This window comes from Callithrix jacchus, chromosome 14 (assembly GCF_049354715.1).
Source record: "Callithrix jacchus isolate 240 chromosome 14, calJac240_pri, whole genome shotgun sequence".
Classification (NCBI taxonomy): domain Eukaryota; kingdom Metazoa; phylum Chordata; class Mammalia; order Primates; family Cebidae; genus Callithrix; species Callithrix jacchus.
The window spans coordinates 112,750,546-112,777,987 of record NC_133515.1 but is presented as its reverse complement, the minus strand read 5'-3'; the positions used below and the strand labels follow the sequence as shown (position 1 = coordinate 112,777,987).

At 40.4% G+C, this 27,442-nt stretch overlaps 1 protein-coding gene across 50 annotated transcripts in view; it reads right to left on the bottom strand.

Annotated features, from left to right (window-relative positions):
* MYT1L (myelin transcription factor 1 like) overlaps nt 1-27,133 on the bottom strand; it is a 565,076-nt gene extending 537,943 nt beyond the window's left edge. For 12 of the 50 annotated variants that reach the window (XM_008981211.5, XM_008981206.5, XM_008981212.5 and 9 more), the window contains exon 1: nt 21,884-22,390. The gene's annotated coding sequence lies outside the window, so the exon portion shown is untranslated. Of the gene's footprint in view, nt 1-20,040; nt 20,835-21,883; nt 22,391-26,787 lie in introns of those variants that run through there. The other 38 variants (XM_017964582.4, XM_078350024.1, XM_035273346.3 and 35 more) reach the window with 5 other exon arrangements.
* Between the last annotated feature and the right edge of the window lie 309 nt (nt 27,134-27,442).

Below are 27,442 nucleotides of genomic sequence, written 5' to 3'. Positions count from 1 at the left end.
CACCTACACCTTTCTGTTCTCTATCTATACTCCATCTACACTTCAGTATAATTTACCCTTGCTCCATTTACACTTCAGTGCACTCTGTCTCTACTCCACACATACTTCAGTGTACTCTGTCTATACTCCACCTACACTTCAATATATTCTCTCTATATTCCACCTACACTTCAGTATATTCTACCTATGCTCCACCTACACTTTTCTATACTGTACCCATACTCTGCTTACACTTCAGTATACTCTATCTATACCCCACCTACACTTCAATATATTCTGTCTATACTCCACCTACACTTCAGTATATTCTACCTATGCTCCACCTACACTTTGCTATACTGTACCCATACTATGCTTACACTTCAGTATACTCTATCTATACCCCACCTACACTTCAATATATGCTGTCTATACTCCACCTACACTTCAGTATATTCTACCTATGCTCCACCTACACTTTTCTATACTGTACCCATACTCTGCTTACACTTCAGTATGCTCTACCTATACTCCACCTATACTTCAGTATACTCTATCTATACTCTGCCCACACTTCTCTATACTCTATCTATACTCCACCTACACTTTGCTATACTGTATGCATACTCCGCTTATACTTCAGTATGCTCTACCTATACTCCACCTATACTTCAGTATACTCTATCTATACTCTGCCCACACTTCTCTATACTCTATCTATACTCCACCTACACTTTGGTATACTGTACCTATACTCCGCTTACACTTCAGTATGCTCTACCTATACTCCACCTATACTTCAGTATACTCTATCTATACTCTGCCCACACTTCTCTATACTCTATCTATACTCCACCTACACTTTGGTATACTGTACCCATACTCCGCTTATACTTCAGTATGCTCTGCCTATACTCCACCTATACTTCAGTATACTCTATCTATACTCTGCCCACACTTCTCTATACTCTATCTATACTCCACCTACACTTTGGTATACTGTACCCATACTCCGCTTATACTTCAGTATGCTCTGCCTATACTCCACCTATACTTCAGTATACTCTATCTATACTCTGCCCACACTTCTCTATACTCTATCTATACTCCACCTACACTTTGGTATACTGTACCCATACTCCGCTTATACTTCAGTATGCTCTGCCTATACTCCACCTATACTTCAGTATACTCTATCTATACTCTGCCCACACTTCTCTATACTCTATCTATACTCCACCTACACTTTGCTATACTGTATGCATACTCCGCTTACACTTCAGTATGCTCTACCTATACTCCATCTATACTTCAGTATACTCTATCTATACTCTGCCCACACTTCTCTATACTCTATCTATACTCCACCTACACTTTGGTATACTGTACCTATACTCCACTTATACTTCAGCATGCTCTGCCTATACTCCACCTATACTTCAGTATACTCTATCTATACTCTGCCCACACTTCTCTATACTCTATCTATACTCCACCTACACTTTGCTATACTGTATGCATACTCTGCTTACACTTCAGTATGCTCTACCTATACTCCACCTATACTTCAGTATACTCTATCTATACTCTGCCCACACTTCTCTATACTCTATCTATACTCCACCTACACTTTGCTATACTGTACCCATACTCCGCTTATACTTCAGTATGCTCTGCCTATACTCCACCTATACTTCAGTATACTCTATCTATACTCCGCCCACACTTCTCTATACTCTATCTATACTCCACCTACACTTTGCTATACTGTACCCATACTCCGCTTATACTTCAGTATGCTCTGCCTATACTCCACCTATACTTCAGTATACTCTATCTATACTCTGCCCACACTTCTCTATACTCTATCTATACTCCACCTACACTTTGCTATACTGTACCCATACTCCGCTTATACTTCAGGATGCTCTGCCTATACTCCACCTATACTTCAGTATACTCTATCTATACTCTGCCCACACTTCTCTATACTCTATCTATACTCCACCTACACTTTGCTATACTGTACCCATACTCCGCTTATACTTCAGTATGCTCTGCCTATACTCCACCTATACTTCAGTATACTCTATCTATACTCTGCCCACACTTCTCTATACTCTATCTATACTCCACCTACACTTTGCTATACTGTACCCATACTCCGCTTATACTTCAGTATGCTCTGCCTATACTCCACCTATACTTCAGTATACTCTATCTATACTCTGCCCACACTTCTCTATACTCTATCTATACTCCACCTACACTTTGCTATACTGTACCCATACTCCGCTTATACTTCAGTATGCTCTGCCTATACTCCACCTATACTTCAGTATACTCTATCTATACTCTGCCCACACTTCTCTATACTCTATCTATACTCCACCTACACTTTGCTATACTGTACCCATACTCCGCTTATACTTCAGTATGCTCTGCCTATACTCCACCTATACTTCAGTATACTCTATCTATACTCTGCCCACACTTCTCTATACTCTATCTATACTCCACCTACACTTTGCTATACTGTACCCATACTCCGCTTATACTTCAGTATGCTCTGCCTATACTCCACCTATACTTCAGTATACTCTATCTATACTCTGCCCACACTTCTCTATACTCTATCTATACTCCACCTACACTTTGCTATACTGTACCCATACTCCGCTTATACTTCAGTATGCTCTGCCTATACTCCACCTATACTTCAGTATACTCTATCTATACTCTGCCCACACTTCTCTATACTCTATCTATACTCCACCTACACTTTGCTATACTGTACCCATACTCCGCTTATACTTCAGTATGCTCTGCCTATACTCCACCTATACTTCAGTATACTCTATCTATACTCTGCCCACACTTCTCTATACTCTATCTATACTCCACCTACACTTTGCTATACTGTACCCATACTCCGCTTATACTTCAGTATGCTCTGCCTATACTCCACCTATACTTCAGTATACTCTATCTATACTCTGCCCACACTTCTCTATACTCTATCTATACTCCACCTACACTTTGCTATACTGTACCCATACTCCGCTTATACTTCAGTATGCTCTGCCTATACTCCACCTATACTTCAGTATACTCTATCTATACTCTGCCCACACTTCTCTATACTCTATCTATACTCCACCTACAATTTGCTATACTGTACCCATACTCCGCTTATACTTCAGTATGCTCTGCCTATACTCCACCTATACTTCAGTATACTCTATCTATACTCTGCCCACACTTCTCTATACTCTATCTATACTCCACCTACACTTTGCTATACTGTACCCATACTCCGCTTATACTTCAGTATGCTCTGCCTATACTCCACCTATACTTCAGTATACTCTATCTATACTCTGCCCACACTTCTCTATACTCTATCTATACTCCACCTACACTTTGCTATACTGTACCCATACTCCGCTTATACTTCAGTATGCTCTGCCTATACTCCACCTATACTTCAGTATACTCTATCTATACTCTGCCCACACTTCTCTATACTCTATCTATACTCCACCTACACTTTGCTATACTGTACCCATACTCCGCTTATACTTCAGTATGCTCTGCCTATACTCCACCTATACTTCAGTATACTCTATCTATACTCTGCCCACACTTCTCTATACTCTATCTATACTCCACCTACACTTTGCTATACTGTACCCATACTCCGCTTATACTTCAGTATGCTCTGCCTATACTCCACCTATACTTCAGTATACTCTATCTATACTCTGCCCACACTTCTCTATACTCTATCTATACTCCACCTACACTTTGCTATACTGTACCCATACTCCGCTTATACTTCAGTATGCTCTGCCTATACTCCACCTATACTTCAGTATACTCTATCTATACTCTGCCCACACTTCTCTATACTCTATCTATACTCCACCTACACTTTGCTATACTGTACCCATACTCCACTTATACTTCAGTATGCTCTGCCTATACTCCACCTATACTTCAGTATACTCTATCTATACTCTGCCCACACTTCTCTATACTCTATCTATACTCCACCTACACTTTGGTATACTGTATGCATACTCCGCTTACACTTCAGTATGCTCTACCTATACTCCAGCTATACTTCAGTATACTCTATCTATACTCTGCCCACACTTCTCTATACTCTATCTATACTCCACCTACACTTTGGTATACTGTACCTATACTCCACTTATACTTCAGTATGCTCTGCCTATACTCCACCTATACTTCAGTATACTCTATCTATACTCTGCCCACACTTCTCTATACTCTATCTATACTCCACCTACACTTTGCTATACTGTACCCATACTCCGCTTATACTTCAGTATGCTCTGCCTATACTCCACCTATACTTCAGTATACTCTATCTATACTCTGCCCACACTTCTCTATACTCTATCTATACTCCACCTACACTTTGCTATACTGTACCCATACTCCGCTTATACTTCAGTATGCTCTGCCTATACTCCACCTATACTTCAGTATACTCTATCTATACTCTGCCCACACTTCTCTATACTCTATCTATACTCCACCTACACTTTGCTATACTGTACCCATACTCCGCTTATACTTCAGTATGCTCTGCCTATACTCCACCTATACTTCAGTATACTCTATCTATACTCTGCCCACACTTCTCTATACTCTATCTATACTCCACCTACAATTTGCTATACTGTACCCATACTCCGCTTATACTTCAGTATGCTCTGCCTATACTCCACCTATACTTCAGTATACTCTATCTATACTCTGCCCACACTTCTCTATACTCTATCTATACTCCACCTACACTTTGCTATACTGTACCCATACTCCGCTTATACTTCAGTATGCTCTGCCTATACTCCACCTATACTTCAGTATACTCTATCTATACTCTGCCCACACTTCTCTATACTCTATCTATACTCCACCTACACTTTGCTATACTGTACCCATACTCCGCTTATACTTCAGTATGCTCTGCCTATACTCCACCTATACTTCAGTATACTCTATCTATACTCTGCCCACACTTCTCTATACTCTATCTATACTCCACCTACAATTTGCTATACTGTACCCATACTCCGCTTATACTTCAGTATGCTCTGCCTATACTCCACCTATACTTCAGTATACTCTATCTATACTCTGCCCACACTTCTCTATACTCTATCTATACTCCACCTACACTTTGCTATACTGTACCCATACTCCGCTTATACTTCAGTATGCTCTGCCTATACTCCACCTATACTTCAGTATACTCTATCTATACTCTGCCCACACTTCTCTATACTCTATCTATACTCCACCTACACTTTGCTATACTGTACCCATACTCCACTTATACTTCAGTATGCTCTGCCTATACTCCACCTATACTTCAGTATACTCTATCTATACTCCGCCCACACTTCTCTATACTCTATCTATACTCCACCTACACTTTGCTATACTGTACCCATACTCCACTTATACTTCAGTATGCTCTGCCTATACTCCACCTATACTTCAGTATACTCTATCTATACTCCGCCCACACTTCTCTATACTCTATCTATACTCCACCTACACTTTGCTATACTGTACCCATACTCCACTTATACTTCAGTATGCTCTGCCTATACTCCACCTATACTTCAGTATACTCTATCTATACTCTGCCCACACTTCTCTATACTCTATCTATACTCCACCTACACTTTGCTATACTGTACCCATACTCCACTTATACTTCAGTACCCTATACTAGTCTCTACTGCATCTCTATTAATGTTCTCTTGCCTCATCAAAAGCTTCCTCTAAATCCTTCCCTAGAGACGCCACATGTATTCTCTTCTATGAACTTTCATTCTGAAATTGTCTTCTAGAACCCTACTTTTTCTTCAAGGGTTATTTTAAACAATATCTTTTATATGTTATCCCTACTCCAGCCTGACTTGACATATTGTCTCCCTTCTTCCAGAAAATTATAACACTTAACTTATATTTACCACTTTTATCAAAGTCTAAACTGCTGTATAGTTATCTACAAATTTATCTTTTCTTCTCTATTGATCTATAAAATATCTGACACCCACGGGCATTTGTGACTCATTTCCTTATAACCCCTTGCACCTAACAAAGTAAAGAGTTAGTTGAAAAAAAATGAATGAAAGAATAATTCTATAAATATCTTTCAGCAGAAAGAGAGCTCACAACGACATTCCTTTACCCAACGATCCAACCAAAAAAAAAAAAAAAAGCAAATAAACAAATAGAAAAATGAGAAGCATTTTTCTATGGATCTGTGGCTTCATCTCCCCTATCAGGTCAGCCCTGAAGGGCTGACATTCGATGCTCTACCCATCCCCCTCACCCCAAGGTCCCAGCTGTTGCCTGTGGTCCCTGCAGACCCCGGATCTGAACACAGCCAAGGATTTGATTTCAAAACTACAAATGACACGTAAGGAACATAAGGGTTTGATAACCAAGACCCATAAGAATCAGAAAAGGAGGCTGATGTCAAATCCAAGCTGACAACGCATGAGAACGAAGACATGCACCACATTGAAGTTCCCTTCAGACCAAATCACACAGATGTGTGTGTCCAACCTGGATATTCTATGCTGATGTATCTAGACAGGGATGCAGCTGAGTGGCCCGGATCGGGCTACTGCTCTGCCTTGTCTAATAAACATTCTCCAATTCTCCCTATCTAACTGGAAAGAGATCACCAGATGTGAGATGCACAATAGTGCTGGTCTCAGATGGGTAGATAAGCGGAGAGCCCCAGAGCTGCCTTCCTGTTATTCAGTGAAGCACCGGATGATGTGATCTAAAGAATGAGAACGATCTCCTCTGTCACAGGACTTTGGGGGCACCATTCACATTGGCATCAGTGAGAACGGGAGTGTTGGGTGTGCTTGGAGAGAAGGTCTGGCCTCCCACCCTCTCTCTTCTCCAGGTAGGGCTGGCTCTTAGACAGACATACATTGCTGAAAGACAGGGGAGCAGGACAAACAGGGAAGCAATGCAAGGCCTCCGTTCCCACCCATACAAGGCCCTTGTCTTACCCCCAAACCTTGTGTATTTGGCTTGGGGTGACTTAAACCCATCACTTCTGCAAAGACTCTCTGGAACATAAATGAGGTAGTGTGCATTGGCTTCAATGTGTTAACAGGTATCCACAAACAATTCTGGATTCTAAATACATGTCCTTCCCACAGTTAGGTCCTCAAGTTACCTAATGGAGTAGAGTGGAATCCTAACACTCAATGACAAGTACTCCAGGTCAGATTGTGTGTACAGCAGTGCTGCTGTGGGGAAACCAAGCCTGGACTTATGGGCGACAGTGAGGAGAGACTACAGCTGTAGACTTCACACAGCATCTCTATCTACTGGGGCTTGGAAAGGGGACTTGTGGAAAGTATGGGATGGTAGGGAAAACAAGGAACAAAGCCGCCTGTGTCATGCTCCCTTGGCCACAGCTCCCCATTCTGCTCCTGCTTATGTTTAGCACTAGACTGTTCACCCCCCCTCCCACCATCTCTATCTTTGGCTTCTGATAAGGTTGTTTCCTTTCCTTAGCAACTGAGAAACAGAACCATAATATACTGTCTGTCTATCTCTCCCTTTCTCTTTCATGTGCATGCGCTTCTATGGCCCAGGGCAGTGACTCATGACTGTAATCCCGGTACTTTGTGATGCTAAAGCAGGAGTTCAAAACCAGCCTGGGAAACATGGTAAAACCCCATCTCTGGAAAAAAAAAAAATCAAAAATTAGCCAGCTGGAGTGACATACACCTGTAGTCCCAGCTACTCAGGTCTGAGGTGGGAGGATCACTTGAACCCAGGAGGAAGAGGTTGCAGTGAGCTGTGATTGCACCATAGCACTCCAGCCTGAGTGACAGAGTGAGAAAAAAATATATATATAGCGCTTCTGAGGATTACTAAGTATTTTCATCACTAGTAGCTTTTTTGACAGTTTCATTCTATGCTTTCTATCCCGTTCCCACTGTTTTTGTGTTTATATTCCATGGAGATAGAGACAAAGTCTGTATCAGCCTAACAGGGACAGAGGAGAACATTTTCAAGGACATTTCACTCAAAAGCTGTGGTAGAAGACTATTGTAATGTGGGGTGTGAAGAAATGGGAAGAAAGGCGGGTTCTAGCCAGAAGCAAGGAGGGAGAAAGAACAGCAGGCTGTCACAGAGAGAGGAACATGTCTTTGGCTACTTGGAGAATTAGCTAATGGTTCAGTGGCTGTTGTTTGAAGAATGAGTGAAGCAGAGGATTCTCAAATTGTCAGTGTTCTAGGCAGAGGAGAAGAAGAAAATAATGAAAATTGCAATGAACTTAGAGCTGAAGAAATTACATTTTTGCATTCCTTTCATAATATATGTGAATTAAGGATTTATATTCTATAATCACTATCTTCAATACATCAGTTAAGACTGGGTGAAGGTAGGAGCTTTTCTCTGTGTCCTCGGCCTAGTAACAGCATTTCTGTAAAAAGCAAAGCTGATAAAATTCAGTGCATTGCTTTCTGAAGATCTCAGCTGATTTAAAATCAAGTGCAATCAGTGGTTCGCTGGCCCTTAAAATGTGCTGTCTCCACTACTGTCTGTCTTAACCCATGCTCAGAGGTGGGTATAGCAAGGGTTTCAGGAATCAGCCTCTGGAGAGGGTCCAGAGCTCAGCAGAGATAATGCCTGGTTAATTTAAGTGGGATCTGAAAGCAGATAACAGATCTAACATTCTGAATAGGCTTTACTTAGTTTGAAATTAGTTTAAAATACCAGCTTTAAAAAAAAATGGAAATGGTATAAGGAGGTAGATAGAACATTCCTCATCAAAGACTCAATGTAGGGAAAGACACTGCTTGATATTACACAGGAAATGGGGATGAATTCACTAGTATCGTAAAGTGCCAAGGGTGTGGCTGTATAATACTGCCTTGGTCTTCTCCTAAGAATTTTTAAGTAAAATACAATTTATACTCTTACTTTTAGAGATTCTATACCTTCCACAAGTCATGCTTAAATTTGATCTTAGTATAGAAGCATGAGCTCTTACTGATTCCAAAGCCATGTTGAAACCTGAAGTAAATGGCTTACTTATCTCAGTACATAACTGTATAAATAATGCTGGGCCCAGCCCTCACTATACTTTACAGACCATTATATGTTTATTTTTATAACATACCTCTTTGTGTGAAGAAAAAAGAAAACAATTCTTATTTGTACATAGTGATTTTCATAGCAAAGGAGAAATAACTATACTCATTATTTTCTTTAATGTTTTTAGCTGTTTTATGACAATTCTTATAGAATTATTTTTGCATAACATAAGATCAAGTAACTCTTTAACCATCTTGTAAATCACTCAATAAGCAGCAAAACTCCACCAACCAAGAAACTTCTAGACTGTCATATGTTTAGATCATAGAATGGAATGATATGCATTTTGGAACATTTTAAAAAACAAACCATTAATAGTTTTCAAAATGAAACTGCTTCCCATATATGTGTATGTATAATTCCCCCCAAAGTCACTCTGAATTATGTACAAATCATGGGTAATACAGCAGAATAAATAATTAATTACACACTATCAAATATCATTAAATAATTACCATTCAGAACACTACATATTCTTACCACACACACCATATTCATAGGAATACAGAAAGCCTGTTCCTTTTTTCCCCAGGTATCCAAATTACAATGTTTTTCAAGGCTTATCTCAGATTCCAACTGTTCACCAGCTCTCGCGGCCACTGGCCCTGACAAATGGCTTGCTCTTCTGCACTTTCCTTTTTAAAATTAATTTAATTTAATTTTAAGTTCTGGGATAAATATGCAGGACATGCAACTTTGTTACATAGGTAAACATGTGCCATGGTAGTCTGCTGCATCTATCAGCCTCTCACCTAAGTATTAAGCTCCACATGCATTAGCTATTTATCATGATGCTCTCCCTCCCCCAAGACAATCCTAAGCAAAAATAACAAAGCTGGAGGTATCATGCTACCCAATTTCAAACTATACTACAAGGCTACAGTAATGCAAACAGCATGGTACTGGTACAAAAACAGAAAGAGCAATGGAAAGGAATAGAGATCTCAGAAATAAGACTGCTTATTTACAACCATCTGCTCGTCAATGAACCTGACAAAAGCAAGCAATGAAGAAATAATTCCCTATTTAGTAAATGGTGCTAGGAAAACTCGCTAGCCATATGCAGAACATTGAAGTTGAACCCCTTCCTTACATTGAAAAGGTAACTCAATATGGATTAAAGACTTACATGTAAAGTTCCTCTGTGCTCTCTATCTCAGGGACACTTCACAGACTCACGTGGGGAGCTCCAGAGCACTCAGTATTGTTTCTGCTAGTGTGTCCATTGTCCCTGAGAACTTTTGTGAGTATTGTTGATATTTAATGTTTTCTCTTGTTATGTCTTGGGTTCTCAGCTGGATTTTCATTTCTTAAGGGCAAGGACTATGCCTTACACTGGCTTAAGATTTACCCACACAGACATTCCATAAATAAGGGTTTGGTCTTTTGAAAACAATTGTTGTCAGCCAAAGTAACCATTACATTGAAGATGCAGAAAAATCATCAATATATTCTCTGTCTATAAAAAGTTTTGTGGGCTGGGCGCGGTGGCTCAAGCCTGTAATCCCAGCCCTTTGGGAGGCCGAGGCGGGTGGATCACGAGGTCAAGAGATGAAGACCATCCTGGTCAACATGGTGAAACCCCGTCTCTACTAAAAATACAAAAAATTAGCTGGGCATGGTGGCGCGTGCCTGTAATCCCAGCTACTCAGGAGGCTGAGGCAGGAGAATTGCCTGAACCCAGGAGGCGGAGGTTGCGGTGAGCCGAGATCACACCATTGCACTCCAGCTGGGTAACAAGAGCAAAACTCCGTCTCAAAAAAAAAAAAAAAAGTTTTGTGGCAGAGTGTGGTTGCTCACGCCTGTAAACCCAGCACTTTGTGAGGCTGAGGCAGGCAGATCACGAGGTCAAGAGATCGAGACCATCCTAGCCAACACAGTGAAACTCCATCTTTACTAAAAATACAAAAAAATTAGCCAGGCATGGTGGCACGTACCTGTGGTCCTAACTACTTGAGAGGCTGAGGCGGAAGAATTGCTTGAACCCAGGAGGCGGAGGTTGCAGTGAGCTGAAATTGCGCCACTGTATTCCAGCCTGGTGACAGAGCAAGACTCCATCTCAAAAAAAAAAAGAAAGAAAAAAAAAAAAAAACTTTGTATTAGGGGTTTGGTTTCCTTTTTCTTTTAAATTTTTTATCGCATTTTAGGTTTTGGGGTACATGTGCAGAACGTGCAAGACAGTTGCATAGGTACACACACGGCAGTGTGTTTTGCTTCTTAAACAATATGTATTTTTGATAACACGTCGCTCTTGTTACCCAGGCTGGAGTGCAATGGCGTGATCTAGGCTCATGGCAACCTCCGCCTCCTGGGTTCAGGCAATTCTCTTGCCTCAGCCTCCTGAGTAGCTGGGATTACAGGCACGCGCCACCATGCCCAGCTAATTTTTTGTATTTTTAGTAGAGACAGGGTTCCACCACATTGACCAGGATGGTCTTGATCTCTTGACCTCGTGATCCACCCGCCTCAGCCTCCCAAAGTGCTGGGATTACAGGCGTGAGCCACCGCGCCCGGCCCCAACGTGAACTCTTTAATGAATATGTTTGCCTGTTTTATGATTATGAAGATAGTAGTAGTGCCTATAGCAACCCTGTAGATTTTTGTGGGCTTCACGTGATATAACCCATGTGGAAAGCACTCACTTTACTGTATGCGCCAAGTTGTAGCCATTGTTACTGTCTTCCGGGTGCCTTCCTGATAGTCTGTTTTTATTTTTTTACCAATATAACTTATCGATAGTTTGAATTTGTATAAAAGACTGCGGCGTCCTTGGCACTTAACATCACTCGTTTTATGATCTTCCGAAAGTATGATTTTTCCAGTTGGTCTATGTTTACAGCATCTCACGCTAAGTAAGAATCGGAAATACCCAAGTTGTATGTCTCAAGCATATCTCTATTGCCTGTCAATTTTTTAATATTTTAAATTTCAAATGAATAAAAATGTTTCTGCAATGTTTTTTCTTTCAAGCCCCATTCATTCTACAGTTACCTTTCTTTTTTTACACGTCTCCATGTATTTCCCTATGAGAATCATTTCCCAATACTTAGAGAAAAGTGTCACATGTAGAAATTTGCACTTTTGAAGTTGTGGATTGTCTTGTCAAATAAAACACACCTGTGTCTGAATTTTCCCAGCAAAGCCTCCTTGGCCGTTGTGGCCTGGAAAGACTCTTTTGACTCAGGTGAGAGGTCTGAGATTCAGGCGTGGAGAGAGACCACCGTCCCTCTTCGACATGAGCTTGGGTTCTCAGACTCATTTCCTTTTGCCACTGTGGCCATGACATTCTTCTCTATTTTACTGGGATATTTTAAGGACAATATTCAGGCCCACTCTTTTGAGTCAGTGAAGAACATGCCATCGGCTACCATGGTAAAAACTTAGTGTTTATTTGTACCCATGAGTTCCTGCTTGTCATTTTGGGTGCCTTCTGCTCTAGGCGACCAGAAGTAGGACATGGATTGTATAATAGATTTTAGCTGCTAAAAATGCATTTCTGCTTAACCTGTGCATACCCTAAATACTGCTTTTGAAGAGAAAGGTAAGACATAAAGCTGACCTGGCTATTTCTTTAAGTATTACGCCAAGTCATGTCAATGGCATATATCTCACTTGCCTACGTGATGAGGAGTTTGGAAGACTCACATAGTCAGCAGAGTGGATTGAGAGAAGCCAAGAGGTCACTGTGGAACCTCCATGGCACCTGTGTTTCCGTAAATTGTCAGGGTGACCCACCACCTACAGCTGGCATAATGAAATTCTTGTGTAAAGCAAGATAAAATTGTGGTTACAAATCAGATACAATTAATAGAGAAAATAACTTACAGGAAAGTTAGGTTTCAGTTACGTGTCTGAGTGTCACACAGTCCAGCGATTTTTCCAGATGACCAAGAAGCATGTGATGAGATGAATTTGGTGTCAATCTGCCTGACCTTAGTAGTCCCAAATTAAACTCATCCATCAAGCAATAGCACCTACTGTCAATATTGCAGGTTTCTAGCACTGGGTTTGCATTTGCACTTCTCTGCAAAATGGTGACTAACAAGGGGCCTGTCGGCGTGGCCCTGCTGATTGACGCCCAAGACGCCCACTGTTACACCGAGATGCCTTTGAAATCACTCTCTGGGATACTATACCAAACAAGCAGTCATCCAGTGTTAGCACTGGGACTCCCTCACCTTACACAAGGGTAACGAGAGGCAGAAAGCTGCAGTGATTTGTTTCAAGTCATGTCCAAATTCCACGGAGAGCTGACCAAGGAGGAGGAAGGTCTTTCCAATGCAGGACTCTTTCGCGGGGACTTTACGTCAGTGTCTAGGTGGACTGTGGATGGAAAATCTCACTTAGAAAATTTAAAAAGACAAAAAATAAAAATAAAAAATGACAAAATGTTTAATATTAGGTAAAAATATCCTCCTAGAGAGTAAGGGAAAAATGAAGTTTTCCTGTGTCATGGGTCATTTTTAACGTCTGGGAGAATTAGTCAGAAAGTTACAGTACCTGTACCACCTGGCTGGTATAAGCAAACCAGGCAGAGTAGTCTCTCTGACTCTCAGAAGAGACCAAAATAATCAGTAAAGGGATTTCGTCATCATCCTCCTGACCATGCCCTTAGTTACACATCTTGAAGCAGGAGCCAGTAGGGATGCAAATGCAAGCCAAAACACTGGAGGCCATGGTGTCAGATGGGCCCAAATCACAGGCTCCACAGTCAAAGGAGAAAGGGAGAGAGACTCGATCTTGGAGGAAGGATGAGACATGTGAAAATCATTTGCTGATTTTTTACTACTAGGCCTATTTTTGCCATGCTGACTGCCCAATCAGCAAGGCTCACACTTCAGTTAAGCCTTTGAGGCTAAAACACATGATTCAATTTGCATGTGTTGGATTTGGAAAATGTGAAGCATGAAATGTAAACTCTCATTGACTCCACTGCTCCTCACACAGTGTCTTCCTCTAATCCTTGGAATGTTGATATTTAACATTTGGAATATTTATCGTAGGCTTAGTGTATTTTCTAATTCCACATTTAATATACATACATTGAAATATGAGGTAATAAAAATGAGATGTGACCTGTTGTCTCACAAATTTGCCTTTTCACTCTTACTAACCCCTGGGATCAGATACTGTTTTGATCATTAACTTTAAAGCTAGATGAACAGGTGGCTTTGCCCATTTGTAAACAGGTGTGTTAATGCCTCTGGAGAACAGGCACACCATTTCCTGGCTGGCACTATGGGTGTGGGTCTCTTAGGGAAAAGGGTTGTTTTTGAGCTCATATAAGCCCAGTAACATCATATTACCTAAAAAAACATTTGGGCAGCAAAACTATCTCCATTCTTGTTCTCAGGACTATGAAAAGAATTGCAAAACATCTTGGAAGATTCAGAATACAAATTCAGTGGAAAATTTTACATGTTAATTCAGTACCAAATGTGCCACATTAAACAAAAGACAAGTAATAAACTGGCCTGAAATTTATCTGAGCAAATTATTAAAGATTTTCTTCCCCATTATATACAAGAACCCAGCATCAACCAACTCTTCTCTCTTTATATAATCTCAGCATTCCATTTTTAAGCAAAGACATGTGGCTTTTTGATGCCTGAGCTACTTAAATTTCTAGACTCTGAGAGAATGTAAAATGTGAATTCTAACCTAAACTTGTCTTTTACAGGCTGTAATGGCAAAATTCTTAATTCTAAATAGGCAGGTATGTGCGATCAGGTCTGACTCAAGGGAAATGTGGCAAATAGTCATTGGAGTGATCTGAAATGCATGACCGGTTTCTGATTTGAATTCTCCTCTCCTCCTTCTTTTGGTGTTTCTGCAGCCAAGGGTGAGCGGGTGGGTAACCAGGTCGGCCGCCCCTTTCAGCCAGCTGTCTGCACTGTGGAGGGACTGCCTCTGTCACAGAGAAGGCAGGGACAAGTGAGCATGACACCAGGGATCTTCCCGTTTGCTTGCAAGGCTGGCCCTCAATCAGCAATCTAGGGCTTCACCACGCCACATCCAAATGTTCTGTTGTTGATCTCCCATATCAACAACTCGGAAACTGCAAAACAGACCCCTGACAGTTTCCAGCACCTTCCTCCACACGGCATTCTGTTCAGTGTTTCATGCATTCTCAGGTGAGCGATTGTGACTCTGAATAATGTAAGGGGACAGCGAGTGTGTACTTGGAAACCAAGAGGGATGAGGGCTAACTATCCAGAACCTTCAACAATCTGTAACTCTAGATTTTATAAGAAGTCAGCACACCTAACTCATGCGTGCTGTCGAGTAGAGAGCACGGTGATACAATGTTATGCTGTTGAGTGCTGAGCTTTGAAATGCTCGCCCGGATCCCTGAAGTACTGATCACCCAGGAAAGGGGTCTCAGAGATCACACAACTCTTCTTCTTAAGTCATAAAAGTGCTTTAATCTATTTCAAAATGCATTCAAGAAAAGTAAACCTAGTAGTATTTATAATTAAGCTTAATCAGAAATATGTATATATGTGTATACACACACACACACACGCAGAATTATTTGACTTTTTGTGGGGCAGAAATTTATTACTCAGTTCTGTCTCTTTTGGCTCTGCACGTAGTATGTGCTCAATATATGCATGTTACATTAATTATTCAGTTAATGGCATGAAGATGGAAGGGAGGCGCTGACTTTAAGGAGTCTTGCCTTTTGTCTTCAGCATTGACTGGTATTTTCCTTCTAGAAGAAGAGAGTGAGGAGAGCCCCTGGCTGCCCACCTACCATTGTCACTAACTCCAGCTGGTCTGTCACTGAAAACTATAAAATGCAGAATCTAAAAATAACTAATATATGTGCAAGTAGGTTCAGAGGGAAGAAAAACAAAAGGGAGAACTGCTGCCCCAGCAGCTGAAAGTCCCACTGGGGAGCGGACACAGTTCCCTGGTCTTGAGCACAGAGTGTCTTCCTAGAGTGACGTGTAGAAGCCCCAGAGCCTCTGCCCTGGGCATAAGGGTCTTGGTGTTGGCAATGTGTCAAGGCTCATCCATGGCTGTCTTTTTCCTACTTTCATTAGTATGCTTGGTCTTGGGAAATTGCTCACACAGTAAGAGGACGAGAGGGATGGATGGGGTTAAATGCATAGCGTGGTGCTCATTCACACCACATTAGCCAGAGGAACACTACAATTAGGCATAAAATTTTATTTCTGTGAAATATACTCTAAGCCCTAAAAAAGTCAGTAAAGAATTTCCCTGGGGTTGGGGGGGGCGGGGCGGGTAACAAGGAAAATCCAAAGCAATTACTCTGAAAGATAAACTGTAAGCACTATTCGAACAACTACCACCATTGACACCAACTTACAGGCTATGAAGCCAAAAATAGGTCTGAATCCAGAAAATGCAAGTAATTATGACTTATCCTATTGATCACTGAAAAATCAGAACCACCGAATAATACACCTAGTTTCTACATTTCCAAGTTATCTGCAAAGTATGAGCAGTCTGTGTCATGAAGGAAGCCAGCAAGCCTATCTGTGGAAAAGCCTGGTTCAGATGAAGCCACAGTCAGCTGTTAGTAGCACGCAGAGCAGAACAGTTTCATTTTTGCCATCCCTTATAATCATTTCCCCCTCATTTCTGCAACTGGTGATGAGCAATGCTTTCCACACCCAGACAACAAACAGCTGGATGGATGCCAAGAGACCATACATCCGTGGTCTACCATGCCCTTTTTAATCAACTTCCTAATTAAAAAATGCCATGCTGGCAAGAGGTATGAAGGGAATAGGCTTGGAGTATATTTTACAAAATAGCATCCCCTAATCCTGGGGTTGTTGAAAATCTGTGTTCTTACAGATGTTGATGGGTTTTTCTGGTGCAGAGATAGAATCAATTTGTTTGTGCCTGGCCCTCAAGACGTATTAAATTTATCCTGGAGGAAACTGGATTCTGAAAATCTCTTGCCCAGATGCATGAGGGCAGGTGGGAGTTTCAGAGAAGCCCAGGGTCCACCGGCAGATGCGGTGGTGATTTCCGAATGTTCACAATCTACCAGACAGCTCCAGAGCAGACTCGGTTTGATGGCTCTCCATGGGGTGCCCTGCAGACTCGATTATTTCTACAACCAGTCTGGCTAGCATTGTTTCATGGCGACAATGCTCTGTGCCTTCAGCTTCTGCTCAGATGGCACAGGCTGGTGGAATACGTGCACCAGGGAGGGGAGGTTGGGCCAAATGTAAAGTCAGCCTCTAAGAATGGTCCATTGCTTTTAGGGTTCAGTGGCGGGGTAGCCCCTGGAATCGAGAGGTGATGCTGACTTTTAAAAAACCGTTCTGTGGAGGGCCATTAAAACACACTATGCATTTAGGTTGAGATAATGGCATGAAGGCACCACTCAGAACAGTGTTTGAGCTAGAAATCCTACAATGAAAATCTTTGTCAATGTACTAAAAACAAGTTCCCCCCCCATAAATTATTAATTCATGAGTTGTTTGATTTAGAGTCCTAAACCTGACATTCCACACTTGAAAATTTCTCAAGCAAATGTCCAGTACCCTTGAAGTCATTTTCTTTAAGCAATTGGAGTGTTCTATCTAAACAGTCAGACCTCAGTAAAAAGCAGTCAGTGCGCAATATTGAGCCCTGAAGTTCTTTCAAGTCTGTTAGTGATGCACGGACACATCTAAAGCAGCGTTACATGGCACACATACTAAACCCATGGCTCAAGTGTTGTCAGCATACACACCTTTTCACGCTGGCATTTATAAAATACACATATACACACACTCACAAAACCATGGAAGAGGTGAATTTAGTACTCCTAAGAGTGCAAAAGTACACGACAGGACTGAATTTCAAAGGGAATAGAGTCAAATAACCTTTTGAAAAAAAAAATGTTTACCTGCTTTTTTTTTTTCATCCACTATCAATGGAAACCCCACCAAAGCAATGCCCTCTGTGGCTTCAGTGAGCAGAGCAGGCCACCGAGACAGCAGACGCCCCACACTGACCAGTGTGGCCCACACAGGCATTTGAGTCAGAGAGGGCTTCATCTTTGGACTAGAATCACACTGACTGATTAAAAATGTTGTCATGAAAGGCTCTTTTTCTTTCCAAAGTTGACGTTCAACCTTAGAGTCAAACTAGACAGAGAAAAATTCCCTTAGAATCACCTTTTCAGACAGGTGCACATCACCCTGTTTCCAGTTCTGGGACCCTCCATTGTCTCTGCCCGTGAGCCTGTTCCCCAGCCTGAGAATGAATGTGACGGAGACTGGCACGCGGGGCTCCATGAAATGGAGACCAATATGACACAATTTTGACCCTAAAAAAAAAGAAAAACAGCTGGGCTCCACCTTTGAAGGCAGCCAAGCACAAAGAGCATTGTGGAGAAGGGGCTTTCAGGGACCTCCTCTGCATAGAAATACAGGGTGAGGTTAAAAAGTAAATGCTGATATTTTGCCCCAAGAAAGTTACAAACCATCATAAAGCTAAAAGCTGCTACATTAATCATAGAAAGCTTCGTTCAACTCTAAAATGAAATGCAGCAATGAGAAAATAATGGAAGTATGACTTTCTGACTTTTCTCTAGGCAGAATTTCATGAATCTGCTTGAAAACAATTTGATATTTAAAACTGCTTGAGTTAAATTTTAAAAACTTCATTTTTCCTCATTGTAGTTTACCAGCAAATTTAAAAATGAAAAAAGAAGTATGTGTATGTGTGTGTGTATAAACACACACATTAAAATTAAAAATAGATAATTTACCTATTATGCAGAAAAAGCCCAATGTGAGTACTAAGAAACTTGCAGGATGAGAGGGAAAATGATCAAAACCAAGTTTCAGCAGCTTAATACGAAGGGTTAATATGTTTTTCAGTATCTTGTGCTTGAGGTTTAGATTCATTAAAGGTACTCTCTTTCTTTTTCTGAAAAGGTGTCTTTTTTAAACAGAAAATATTTCCCCTCCCCCCTAAAAGTTATATTTTCTGTCAAATATTCACTGTTATTATTTAAAGCAAACAGCTAAAGTAAAGCAACTCTTTAGGCAAACAGCTCAAAATAAAAGCAAAATAAAATCAAGTGATCTAAAATATTCAGGAAACTATATAAAGATGGTTAAAGAATGACAATTTCTACCTGAGTTCTACCTAAAAAGCAGGTGAAATAATTAGGTCAGTTAAAATGAAAAACCTTGCCTTTTAGGGAGAATAGGAATCGTTAAAACAGGGTAGAACTATTTATCAGTGCATTCCCCCAGATGGAAGCATATTTAACTAAATATTAAAACACCCATATTGCAGTGTACAGTCACAGAATTATATAAGAAATGTGTCACTGATGACAATAGAAAATTCTGATTCCAGCAAGCTCTTTATTCTTACTTCTCAACTCACAAGACTGATTTGGAAAAAAATCATCTCCATTTTTCTGAAAAGAACTGAGAGCATCACTGGTTGTGCTAATTTCTACATTTCCTAGTTGTAGATTCTACAGATCAATAGAAACTTCGGTTCCATTAGCACAATCTCCAGTAAGTTGCTGGTTACATTAGCTAAAATCATCACCCAGCTAGGAAAAATACATACTAGTCAAAACTAATTATGTCTGGGCTTTAATTGAAAGAACATTTGCTAATTTTGCTGATCTCGATGCACGGTTTCAGAAAATATTAATTAAACACATTGAATAATGGCTGCTGTAAGTTTCTAAAAACAATCATCTCTAAACAGTTAATTTCCACTTCAGACACATGCACAGGAAGACGGATGAAGCCGCTACCCCAAACCAGCAGCAAATGACCCTTCTTTTGTTACTGACCATCAGGAGGTGAACTTTGCTCCACTTCGGGAAGCGGAGCAAACGCTCTGGAGGCGACAGGGAGCACAGGACATATTTACCTGGAGGGGTGTCAGAGAGCAGCCTGGAGACTTGCAAAACAAAGTCGCCCCAATGCATTATCTGCGCCTGCAGCGGCTCTGGGCACCTGCAGCTGAGCCAGCGCCCGGCAGGCAGTGGTTCCCACGGCAGCCACCCCTGCCTTCCATCTTAGGGACTCACCCAGAAAATTCTCCAACCTGCTCCACGACTACAAAACTCTTGTAATGCTTTTGAACGCCCACCATTTGTTCTCCATTCATCCAATCAACCTTGCACTGCTCATCTCTACCGGCGCTCCGGCGAGGGGCCACTTCTCATCTGTATGCTAATTATTTTGCCACATGGACAAAAGTAATAATGCTTTCAGACAGGAAACTAACAGGCCCGAAGTCGAAGATGGAAATTAATAAGTTGACACCACTAAACGGCAGGGAAGACGGGCATGCGTACAGCGCGCTGCCGGGCGGGCGAAGCGCAGCCTCCATCAGAGGCAGCAGCAGGCAGCGCGGGGCCGCGAGTCCCGCCTGCGCTGCGTGCACCAGGCTCAGGCTCCCTCAGAGACCAGGTCCCTGCGGCACCAGAGCCTCGGAAGCATCCTGCTGACTTACCCTGGCGCAGGCTGCCTCCTTTAAGCAGCACAAAACACATCCACTTCCCCAAATCCTAAGGTGGGAGGGAACTTCACTGCTGATCTAGATATTTTTCAAGCTACAGCTGTGGATTAAACCAGTAATTTCCAACCTTCCTGTGTATCAAGCTTGCAACACAGACAAGAGTGGAGATGTGTGCTGTGTGCTGCTTGCCTGGTACCCACAGGCCCCTAAATCTCTAGAGCAGAATGTGTATCATGAGCAGTGCTGTATTTAATGTAATAGATGAGAACTGTAAATACCGGAGTCAGGCTGTTAGCAGCCACCGGCTAGGCAATATATCTACAAATATCTCCCCTATCATTGATGTTATGGTAAATTCATGCTGTGGCCAAAAAACCTCACCAAAGTAAGCTGAATCTACAGTATTTTAAATGGCATTACCGGTTAACATCCAAACAAAACAAAAAGAGGTTCCAAAGCTTGTCACTTCTTAATAAAAGAACGGTAACACAAGAGTTAACTCTAACTGGTTCTTAAAATCTTCTCTGGGTTGCCAACCACACTAGATCATTCTGTTTCAGTATGAGCTTCTTGTATCATTTTCTTTTAAAACAAAAGATATGAAACTATTTGTCTAAGAAAGTTAAAACGTTTTTATCTTTTATTATTGTTTGAAGACAAAAATATAGAAAAAGTTTTCTTTGAAAAGGCAAGACCTAATAAGGTTTTTAAAATAACTAAAGGAACAGAGATACCTGATGTTCATTAGCATTTTTCTGGCTCAAAAAAAGTGCTGATTTTATAAATGGCTTCTTGAGTCAAGCCATAGATGTTTTACTCTGGTGGTGACTATACCATTTCACTCTCTGCAAACCTCTCTCCTATAACACTCACCGCTATGAAAGGCTGCATTAAATCATAAAGGCTACGTTAGCACCTCCCACCCTCGCCCCTGGAAACTAGCCTTGAATACACAGACTCATGTTTAACAACAACTCCGGGCAGCATGCAGACATATCGGTGCCCACAATGGCATTATCCTGAAGGAGAAGCTCTGTTTGTGAGAGGGTCCATTGTTGGCATGTTCACACGCCAAGCCAAGAGACTTTAGGAAGTGCTGTGTATGCAATCAAACGAGAGCTGGAGATAGGCAGGCAGGTGGAGAAACAACTATTTTTGAAGTACTTAACAGAAGAACTCAGAGCTGCAACCATCAGGCAAATAAAAAAAAAAATGCTATGCAACCTTTACAATAAAAGGAAAGAGGTACCTTTTCGTGGAAGAGCTGGTGGCCATCAAGCCAAATCCTGTTCCGCAGTCTGCTTCTCACACATGCAGGGCTCTGTCTGCCGTGGAAAGACCATCGCACGTGCTGGTCACAGTCCCCTCTGTGTTTCCATTCCATTCACCCCTACCCTCCGGTGCCCGCACTCCACCAGCCCACTATCCACAGGGAGAGTCGAGAGCAGAACAGCACAAGGGATCAGCCACTGCAGGCTTTCCACAGAGCACAGTGCTGACTGTGGTTTCTGTGGGGAGACTGACGGACAAGCCCCAAGTTACCAGGAACACCCTCTTCCAGCTGTCAGAGGTAATTCCTCTGAAGACCGAGCTCTTCCCTGATGTGTTGGGACCAGACTTACTGGTTACTACAGAGGCTGCAATTCCCTTCCCGTCAAGCCCTGCTATATACCACTGCAGTCTGAAAGCAAGGAAAGCTTTAAGAGAATGTCCTGTACTGTTCCATCTTCTCACAACACAATACTCCTTACACTGTGACTAAAATATCCTCCCCCCCAACTTTTCCAATAATCACCACGTGGGGAGCAGAGATTATTTTAAAAGAGGTACATGGTGGGAAGATTTTCCCAGCAGAACAGCTCAACACAGCAATGCTTATCAGTCTTTCTCTGTCTAATAAATAAGCATTTATGCATTCTTTCTAGTTTTATAACACCTGACTTACATTTTCTCTACCATCTCTGATTACTTCTACAGATACCCTGAGGACTCGTTATGATGTCAAAGCCAAAAACACTTCCATTGTGGAAACATACATAGAAAAATCATTGTGTGTGCTTGAACAATGCAGGTGTGAAAGAGACACAGAGATAAAAGAAGGTGGCAAAACAGACAAACAGGGACTGAGTTAAAGAGAGAGAGGACAGAAGAGAGAGAAAGGAAAGTGGAGAGAGAGAGAAGAGACAAGACACAAAGATACTACAAACTGAACCACATTGCATTAAAAGAGCCCACTGATGGGAAAAAATGGATAGCTATTGCCTTCAAATAATCTAATATCAGGAAAATTGCATAATAAATTATGGTAAAAGTAGAATATTTGTATTATTTTGTATGAGTCGTGGTCACTATAGGCAATATTTTAAATATGAGGGCATGCCAATTAAGAATATCTTTTTAATGCCAGCAACCATGATATGTAGATATGGCACTGCCCCCAACCACACACACACACACACACACACACACACACACACACACATCTACATCCATTTTCTTCTTCAAGTTTGTGATTTCTTTTGTCTTCAGTTTAGTTCGGAAGAAATGCAGATCAGTGGCAGGTGTTGTGGTACAGAATGCAGTATGATAAAACTTAGCTTGGTGAAAAATACCTTATTTGCAAGTTTTTGTTCAAGTTTATCTTCAGTTACTTCTTTCTAAGGAATACTACACAATGTTTCAAATAAAAAAGGAGATATTCACAAAAAGAGCTCTTAAAAACTTGAAAATGGGAAAATGCATGATACCATTGCAATCAAATTATGCTATGGAGTAATTTGATCATAAGAATTTAGCAAAACTGTGGCTCTCCCTTTCTGAGTCTACCATTCCTTTGCCTCCTGAACAGAGTTCTGGTGAGACTTTCTATCAGGGTAGACTTCCCAGCAAAGGACAACATGCATTGGAAAAAATCATAGCTCTGTTCTAAAAGGGATGCCCAGTTAAACCAAACTATAAGAGCAGGGCAGAGTGGACATTAACAAAGAGCATCTGACTCGTGCCTCTAATTCCAACGATAGAATTTTTAAAATATAAACTATTTAAGAGTAAATAAGCCTTTAAGTTGTTTGAAGTTAAAATGCATCCACTAAAATGTATAACAAGTAAACAAAGTATTTTAGATGATATATTATGTATCTTTAAAATAATATCTCTCCCTTAAATTAGACTGGCTTACAGGTACAGTTGGAAATCTAGTTTATGCATGTGACTTTGAAAACATTATTTACTTGACAAAATTAATTTTTCACAGAGAAGTAATTGGCTTTTTAAAATTACACATGTAAAGTATTTATAAAAGCAGCTGAACAAATAATCAGATTGTTAACTCAATGTTTTAAATTTTAAGTATAATTATGACAAATAGAAAAAGTTTACAAAGCTTTGAAATTGCATAATTACTTATTCCTTTTCCCTGATCTATTAAACATTGACACAGAAAGCAGACAGAAAACGCCAGACAATGAGATCATTGGGTATATTCAAGAGTAAGGTACAAAATAGATACATTTTCAAGAGAGTAAAAAAATAAATAAATTAGGTGGAAAACATAACAGGGACCATGAAAACAGCACATTAAAGAAGTCTCATCCTTTGAAACTATCTACAGAGTCCTAAGGTCATGCTTTGACGGCTTTTATGACCCCAAGGAAGACTATGTACTCATATTTCTCCAAGAATGTTTGTGCACCACTCATATGTGGTCACAAATTACTGAGCCTTTACCTTGATCTCAGCTTCCAACACAAATCTGTGAAATTGGCATAAGTTCTGTTGTTGGATGTGAGTTTAACTCAAGAGAAGTTGAAATTTGTGTGTCATGCATACTTTCTGCCTTACTGTGACACCAGATAGTCCCGGTGCCTCTTTTCAAAGATGAATTTTATTAATAATTACATGTATTTGGATAAAATTTTTCCAATTGAAGTAATAATGTTTACAAATTTCCAACCCACACCTATACATTTATACAAGTAATTTTCAACATATTCTACGTTTGAGTATTTGGAGATAGAGTAAAATGTGTATGTAATGGCAGATTGAGTCTTTATTAAATAAAAATCTTCAAGTATAGATATCTCTGCTGCCACCATCTTCAAAACATCCAGATGTAACCACCAAGGCTTCTCCTACCTCTACCTCAACTAGCACAATCATTAAGGTGATGAAAGTGGGCCATTTTCACATTGCCAATAAACTAGGAGGAAGTCAGTCACTGTTGAATGCAATTGCTATCAGCTGCGGACAGCTCCTGGTGCTGAAAGGGAAGGCAGAGAAGCCTGTTCACAATAGCTCACTTCACCAGCCTTTGAAAAATCACAGCAAAACTGAATGAGGTGGCAAGTGCTCAGACTGAATAGCACTGTCTACAGAACAATGGCAGCCAACTCCAAATCCTACTATAATCACATTAATGAGATTAATCAGTGAATTAGCAGCAGTCAAATGTCAGGGAGGCAAGGAAGAATCCAACCAAGATTGGTAATTAACTTTTTGGGGGTGGGGGTGGGGAGGAGGAAAAAATCAATTGTGCTCCCTCATAGATTTTTTGTAGATGTTGACAAGTTTGATTCACAAAGCTGAAGACTTCATATACAGATCAAAAGGCAACAACATAATCCTTCATATTATATTACAGACCCCGATCTCATATTACTGATGCTTAAACTTCAGTCCTCTGAGAAAGCTGATGTCACTTTAAATAATCTTCATAATCTATCAGAATTTTATTGTTTTAAAATCTTTAAATGCCAAATTAATATTTAAAGTAGACTAATTTCTCTGAAACTCAAGGTAAACTATGAAGAAACATGGCTGATTAAAAACAGAAAGATTATATAACAACTGCCATTGCTTACGAAAAGTGTGTGATAGTGTAGCAAGAGTTTTAAAAGTGCAATCAAGCAAAGTACCATCACACAAATACATCAGCAGTGGTCTATTCTGGTTAATAAAGAAAATTTGTCACTAAAGTCTAACTTTAAGGAGACTTAAAGAATTGACTTACTACATTTGAGGTGATAGAATCATACATGTTCCTTTAGGTCAATCAGAAAAACAAACTTCTTTTTTTTCCCTGGAAGTGGAACTTGGTAGCATTTATAACTTGCAACCAACACTTTGGATTCAAAGTTCTTGAGAGGTAAAAACTTATAGGAATGAAATGCTATTGTTTTCTGAAAATGAATATTGTATAAAACACTTTTTAAAAAAATAATTACATTTTTATCTGTATGGGAGACATGACTTTATTATTTTAAAATCTGCATGACATTTATGAAGTTGAACAATTAGAAAGACCCTCATATACCTGTAAAAGTGATATTGGGATGCTTTTCCTATGATGTTAATTTTGTTTAGTAAAAAATATAAACATTTGGACAAAAAGGCTCTTATATGAAATATTTTTGCTCTGAGTAACTTAGAAATTCTTTAGCTTGTGTAGCTCTGAATTTGTCACGGTTAATACTAAATTCAAAATCTGCTCTCTGTATTTTATATAGCTGACTCTCACACAAGTATTTACATACATATTTTTGCTTTATTCAGATCTACCTTAAAACTATACAGTTTAAACTTTTAGTTTATTAATTTAGGTGGTGCTAAAGACATATTTCTGTTATAAATAGCATTTGGTTTTATTATGATGAACTTCAAACATTTAAGTTAAATTTAAAAATCTTTATTTGAGTTTCTCCACTTAAACAATATAAATCAACTATCTTCTTACCATTAGGTAAATCCATCAGCAATACCTAACATTTTAATTGCTTTGGGATAAAATTGCCCTTGGATAAAATGGTGTGCTTCATTTGTAATGTAAAGTCATCCCGTAAAGTCTCTGGGAAGTTTTCGTTTCAGTGTCCTCCTATCACCCAAGCACCACTATGCAAGCATCATATTTTGTTTTTGTTTTTGTTAATAAACAACATCACCGTTAAGTCATGCAACCTAATACCCACTTTAGTTTAAAGACAGATTTTTGTGTGGATTACAAAGCCTTCAGTCCAGGAACATTTTAGCTAGCAGCCATGCTATAAAAATAACTTTAAAAAGGAGCAGACAATGGAATAGCAATCTAAGCCCTTGAACTACGGTAAAACACACCCTGCTCACCAAGTCCCAAGAATTAACCTAATGAACATCACGTACCTCACAATGACCACAACCGCTCACAAACGAAAGACAAGTTCAATTTTGGTAACTCTGCTGGCTCAGAATACACAGACAGAGAAGAAAACCCTGTTCCACCACGAGTTTGAGAGGGTGATGAAGAGCATGCACACCACCGAGATGCAGAAAAGGTGGCTTTCTGTCTTCAGTGAATATTGATATCATAACCCACGGTCCAGGGATGAAGAAAATGAAATACACCCACCAACAATGAGTAAAAAACCAGGGGGGCTTCAGGAAGGCTGCAGGGAAAAGCTCTCTCACTCTGTTTAGTGTGCAGTAGCTTAGGGAAAAAAAATGTCGCCCGGGCAGGAATGACAAATGCAGCGCGATAGGCTCACAGGCCGCAGGGATCTGTTTGACTTCTACACACCCCCCCATGCACACACTCCCACTCATCCTCTCCTAGGCTTTTTTTTTTTTCCACATTTTTTTTCACAAGCTCCAAATCCCCGGCATATGACCTTCTGTTAAATAGATAAAAAAAAAATTGCTTATCAGTCATGCAAATGAGGCTGAATTCATTTTCCACAACAGATGGCCTCATAGATAATGATGATGGAAGAGAGAAAATTGAATGTCTCTCACAAGGTGGCCATGGCAACCGAGAGCAGAATAATATCAATAATAAACT